The sequence below is a fragment of the Notothenia rossii genome (assembly GCF_949606895.1).
Source record: "Notothenia rossii genome assembly, chromosome: 7".
Taxonomy (NCBI): domain Eukaryota; kingdom Metazoa; phylum Chordata; class Actinopteri; order Perciformes; family Nototheniidae; genus Notothenia; species Notothenia rossii.
Window position 1 is genome coordinate 39,019,847 of NC_136905.1, and position 6,511 is coordinate 39,026,357.

The window sequence follows — 6,511 nt, forward strand, 5'->3', positions numbered from 1 at the left end:
CTCCATAGGATTTTAGAAAATAGCTGGAAATAAGGTCTGTGGTTGACACACATTAAAGAGACGGATCACGTTTTGTTCAGTCGGATAATATCCATGTCTACCCTATTTTTATAATTTTCGAATCATAAATCTATTGATCATAAATCCATCAATTAGATTTATGATCCGACTGAACAAAAAGAGATCCGTCTCTTAAATGTGTGTCAACCACAGACCTTATTTCCAGCTAATTTCCCAAATTCTATGGAGAAATTGCATTGCTTTTTTGCAGAGGGAACCGGAAGAAGTTTACTTCCGGGTTTTAGGACGCGTCACTGTGGCACTCTATTTCACACACTTTCCTGACTTCATCAGTAAGCTTCGCCATTGTCTCTGGAATTCCATTAGGCAGAACTAGCTTCCTGGTGTCATCGGGATTCAGAAGAATTTGTAACTTGGCTGGCGTTTTCACGGTCATGTCAGGCAACCCAAAAGGAACTCGAAAAAACAAGAACATAAATAATGATATTAGTAATAGTGCAATGATACACTGACAACTGAATGTCAGTGTATGTCTCACAATAGTGACTTGCCTGGAATGACAGAGCAAATGATTGCCACCAGTAGCTCTTGTTCAATAAACATACAGATGTGAGGATTGACTTTACATGCAACAATATTAATGAAGTGCAGTATTGTATTTTTCATTTACTTGTAAAATACATACTTGTTCTCATTTAACTTTAATATTTTAAATGACCTTACTCAACATTTGGGTACCCAACTAGATGCAGTATATTACCACTTGAGAGATTAGAGTAGTAGAGTAACGCAGCGTCCACACAGCCGCGTGCGTTGAAGCTTGTCGGCGGTTGAACTTTTCTCAACTTTTGAAGCGAGCAACAGAGGCATAGTGAAGCGACGGAAGCACAATGCAGCTCGGCAAAGCGTGACGTCACCCCATTCAAAGTGAATGGGAAGCTGCGAGACACACACACACACACACACACACACACACACACACACACACACACACACACACACACACACACACACACACACCAGCAGCCCTCTACTTGCTACAAACTTAAATATGAAAAGGTTCAACTACGCACACACATCATCTCGGCTCGCGCAGCACGCTCACAAGCATAGATTGCGCAACCTTGGAAGTGCAGTGCAGGCATATTGTCATTCAAGAGATGCGTAGTTCTTTTGGAAAACAGGTTTTTCTTAGCCTATTTACCTCTTTAGCGTAAATAATACTCATTACATTGACACATGCATTATTTTTGATTAAAATAATGGTTGTTGGTAATGTATTAGCGACCCACACAGATGTATGATTTCACTGCGTCCGTGGGAGCTTAGATCCCTGGCTTCAACGCAAGCTGCCGTGTGGACGGGCCGTAAGTCTCCATTTTGGGTTTTTCAATCCTTTTTAAACGTACATGAAAACTACTTGAGGTTCATTTTGGAACTTACCAAATCAGCATACATTGTGACCTTCAGTGGAAACAGCAAACCTGTAAACACAAAGGAAATAAAAAATAAAAAAAGTGTATTTAAACGATCTTAACCCAGCATAAATCACACACCCTCACCCTCAAAGCATGGTCAACAAGACGGGCAGCGTGTTACAAGGAGATTCGGGTTGTTTCCCCCTCCCCACTGTTTGCAGTCCCCTCTCTGGAGCGGCGTGATCCGAGTGTGGGTTGCTGCAGAGCAGAGATACACCTTCAGCCACATAACTATAGTGGTCTCGGAGCTTTAATAACGGCTCGTCAAAAGTATACACATCTCTAACGCTGGCTGGGGTCTGGCTGTTAGTGTATTTAATATGCTGCGGTGTTTTTTATGAGCGGAGCACGCATTTTAAATGCATTTTTTTAATGAAAACATGCAATGCTGTTTAAGTCAGCGTTGTAATATGTGCTTTGTTTAGCCCCCGACGCCCCCAGCCCCTGTTAGTAGTAAAATTCATCCCGCTTCCATCACATTAGTATGCATAAAAAAGTGACAGGTCACACCTCCCCCCAATTATGCAAATGCACTAAGTCCCGCCTCCCCTTTGATCGAGGTGTGAGATCTCAAGTAGGTGTGATATCCCAAGTAGGTGTGAGATCCGTCGATAGGAGGGGGGTGATGGGTATTTACAGGTGTGAAAAGCCCCCACTGTTGCGCTTTATGGTGTATAATAAAAAATGTTTCAATCACATTATTATGCATAAAAAGTGACAGGTGGGCCCGCCCCCAAGTGTGTGTGTGTGTGTGTGTGTGTGTGTGTGTGTGTGTGTGTGTGTGTGTGTGTGTGTGTGTGTGTGTGTGTGTGTGTGTGTGTGAGAATCAGTCACGGATGTCTTCACATGGAGATGAAGACTCCTGTCTCTTAACACCCAAGGTCCTGCAGTCGGCTGAGGCTGTAAAAGTATAGAAAAAGCAGGTAGGAGGGGGTTGAGAGGAGACTCTGGGGTGTCAATATATCCAGACCAAAATATGCGGATTCAGAGCTGATCAGAACACAGAAAGGCTGGGAAATTATTTTTAGTTTTTGTCAGAGAACACACTGGACGCAGCACTAGGTCAGAATCCAGAGGAGACTGTGAAGTCCACCACAGACAGACCACCTTTGGACAAAATGTCCTCTCCATTAAAGGCAGCTCATTGTGGAATAGCTCCCCAACTGAGATACGGGATTGTCCCACTCTCAATAGTTTTAAAGGTCAACTTAAAGAATGGTTGAGCAACAAACAGACGTGTAATCACCGCTAAATAAATGCACTTTAACACAGGGGTATCTCCTCTTACACTTTATGTCGCGCTTTTATCTTATCTTGCACTTTATATATCATAGCTGCTACATTGTACTGCCATGTGGTAAATGCTTGTATGCTGCTCATGCTCTTTCTGCATATCATGTATTTTATTTTTGCTGTATATATAAATGTCATGTTCTTATATGCTGTATGTGACGGGACTATAGATGGAAATTAGCTCAAAGCTAAAATCCGGCTCATTTACACTTGTAAGCATTATTTTTGTTTTAAAATGTTCATCAATGTGCACTACGGTAGCCCTGAAGAAAATGTTATGTTATGTTATCGATGTCCCCATTCCCAGTTTGTTTTGGGAATAATTGCGATGTTTACTATGTTTTGGTAGCTCTTAACAAAACAGAATTTTTGTAAAAGACTGCGACTCTAAAAGGCAGGTTTGTGATTTTAACACTGTTTCGATGAAACAATACATTATACAATATTACGACTTTTTGCCATATTTTTAACACAATCTTTTTTTTTGTGGTTGTAGGGCTTCAAGATATTTTGCATGTCATGCATAAACACGGTGTCATCTTTTCCTTGAAACTGACGTGCTGCCCGTTTTACAAAACAAGTTATTTTTCTGCTTCTTCATCCTCTGAATTTTCCTCCCCCGTCCCTCTTCCTTCAGCCAGCACAACAAGAATCAAGGTGGATCTGTGAAATGAAACACCTCTTCCCAAAGCGTGACTTCCCTATTGAGAGGGCAGAAGGGTTTAAACCAATTGGCCAGATATACTAACATGCAGAACGTACGGTATGTTTGAAGACTAAACATTTATCCAGTTCAAGCTGTCTTTAAGATGTGACATTGCACTCTGACTATTCCCCGTAAAATCGTGACAAACTATTACTTATTCTTAAATTTGACCTCTTGCTGCTTGGTTGAAAATGATAGATGAAAAATAACTTTAAAAAAAAAGAATCAAACAGTGAGGGACATTATACTGGTGAAAAAAACTCTCAATTCTACAAATGACTCCCCCCACTCAACGCAATAAGTCCCTCCCTCCACTCAGCAAAGCATCTAAAACTAAGGCGCAAAAGTGGGGGCTTTTCACACCTGTGAATACACATCTCCCCCCTCCTATCGACGGATCTCACACCTACTTGGGATATCACACCTACTTGAGATCTCACACCTCAATCAAAGGGGAGGCGGGACTTAGCTCATTTGCATAATGGGGGGGAGGTGTGACCTGTCCATTTTTTATGCATACTAATGTGATGGAAGCGGGCTGAATATTACTACTCCTGTTCATAAACAAGCTTGAATCAAACACACTCGTTTTTACTGCAAAGGCCCATGCCACTCCAACCCGGTCTCACGGCATTTTGTGTTCACCAACACGATTTTTAATCTATTGATTCGTGTTCACCAACACGATTTCCCCCTTTTTTTCGTGTTGCACAGCACGATTTTAAAAGCAATGTATTTCTGTTGGTAGTCTCACGGCATTACGTGTTATAGGAAGACCGGAAGCTGTGTGGTTCATAAAAACATGTTCTTACTCAATATCAAGCCACGATTATTGCTTTTATTTAAAATCGTATCATTTCGGGCTTTTGTTGCTGTCTGTGAGGAAATTAAATGGGGCTCATTTTTCCTTCTAATTTGTTATTCTTTTCAAAATAACACACTGTTATTTAGTCAACAATAACACACAATTATCCTTGTTCTTATTTATTTGTTTAATTCTATAATCTCTGGTTTTTTTGCCGTCCTTCAGGAACTGAATTTCAAAATAAAAATAACCGGAAACAGACGTAGGCCTATAAGGGACATTTCGAGCATCATCGAGTTTAGGATGGCCGAAGACACTACACTACCCATAATCCCCAGCTATCGTTTAGGACTACAGTCCCCGTGATTAAACTTCAAGTCGCACCAATTATTATTATTAATTATTAATTATTAACCAATTAAAATGAACCGATTAAACATCTCTCTGACACAGTTTAAACGTTTTTCAAGTGGAAGAATTGTTCGTGTCTCCTCTTCGTGTCTCGTGAAGCTGGAAGCTGTATTATTTTCAAAACATAAAAATAAAAATATATATTTTTTAACCATAACGGGTACTTTACACAACATTGAGTCAAACTTATCCTTGTTTTAATCCTGGTTTTATTTATGTTAAATTGTTGTTGTCGGTTAATTTTCCATTTTATTTATTTTGGTCTTAATTTTTTTTATTTTTTATTATCATGTTAGATGTTTAAACTTTTCTGCATTTTATAAGGCAATATATACTTTTTTGTTTTTGTCCGTAGGCTACTTAGGTTATTACAGAGTTATCGTGTCTTACTTCTCTTTTTAACCTCTCCCTCAGCACAAATACAATTCCTAAAGTATGGAAGTCTGCTTATGTCCTGCCTCTACTGAAAGGAGGGGAGGCAACTATTTTAAATAACTATAGGCCAATCTCTAAATTGTCAGTTCTGGCTAAGGTGCTCGAACGACTTGTGAGTGAACAAGTAAAGGAGTTTTTATGTATAAATGATATCCTGTCTAAACATCAGTCAGGCTTCAGGAAGAAACATAGCACCATCACTGCCACAATGAAAGTGGTAAATGATATTACTGGTATGCTAGATAATAAACAGAGTTGTGCAGCTCTGTTTATTGACCTTTCCAAAGCGTTTGACACCGTTGATCATCGCGTTTTAAAACAGAGGCTACTCAGTATTGGCATATCCAGCCATGCAGTGGGGTGGTTTGTGAACTACCTCTCTGAAAGGTCCCAATGTGTTCACTTTGATGGGCTGTCTTCTGAGTGGTTAAACATTGCTAATGGTGTTCCTCAAGGTTCTGTTTTAGGTCCACTTTTATTCTCCATATATATCAACAGTTTAGGTGAAAATGTGGATGAAGCTACTTTACATTTCTATGCGGACGATACCGTGATGTACTGTGCAGGTCCCTCCATTAAGGAGGCGGTTGTTAAATTACAGGCTGTTTTTAACATTATTCAGACTCAGCTCTCTGAACTAAAGCTTCTTTTAAATGTGGATAAAACCAAGATAATGCTCTTTTCTAAAGCTAAAAAGACACCAGAGCCTGTTTTAGATATTCTGACTACGCAAGGAACAAAACTTGAAGTGGTTACCTGTTACAAATACCTTGGTATCTTGCTTGATGACTGTCTCTCTTTTAAACTTCATGTCAATAACCTGCTTAAAAAACTGAGGGTTATGCTAGGTTTCTTTTTCAGGAATAAGTCCTGTTTCTCGCTTGAGGCCAGGAAAAGGCTAGTCACTGTGACCTTTTTACCTGTGCTGGACTATGGTGATCTGATGTATATGAATGCACCTGCCAACTACCTGAGCAAACTAGATCCTGCGTATCATAGTGCTCTGAGATTTGTCACAAATTGTAAAGCACTTACTCATCACTGTACATTGTATACCAAGGCAGGTTTACCATCACTCACTGTACGGAGGCTCAGTCACTGGTACACTTTTATCTATAAAGCTATGTTGGGCAAACTCCCGTATTATATCTGTTCATTGATAAAGCAGAAAGTTGCAAGCAGCTATTGTCTGCGATCGCAGGATATAGTCTTGTTAGATGTGCCAAGAGTAAGGACTGTCTTAGGTAAGACAGCTTTTATGTGCGCAGCTCCAATTGCTTGGAACAGTCTACAGGCAAAATTGAAATTGAGCATTTTTATTTCTCTGAATGTATTTAAGGCACGTCTAAATGAAATGCTTCC

At 39.9% G+C, this 6,511-nt stretch overlaps 1 long non-coding RNA gene across 1 annotated transcript; it reads right to left on the bottom strand.

The window, feature by feature from the left end:
• Positions 1-300: 300 nt before the first annotated feature.
• On the bottom strand, positions 301-1,665 carry LOC307045976. Its single transcript, XR_013810035.1, has 3 exons — positions 1,584-1,665; positions 1,465-1,505; positions 301-477 (listed from the first exon to the last, which is right to left on the bottom strand). It is a non-coding gene; the product is annotated as an uncharacterized lncRNA (long non-coding RNA).
• Between the last annotated feature and the right edge of the window lie 4,846 nt (positions 1,666-6,511).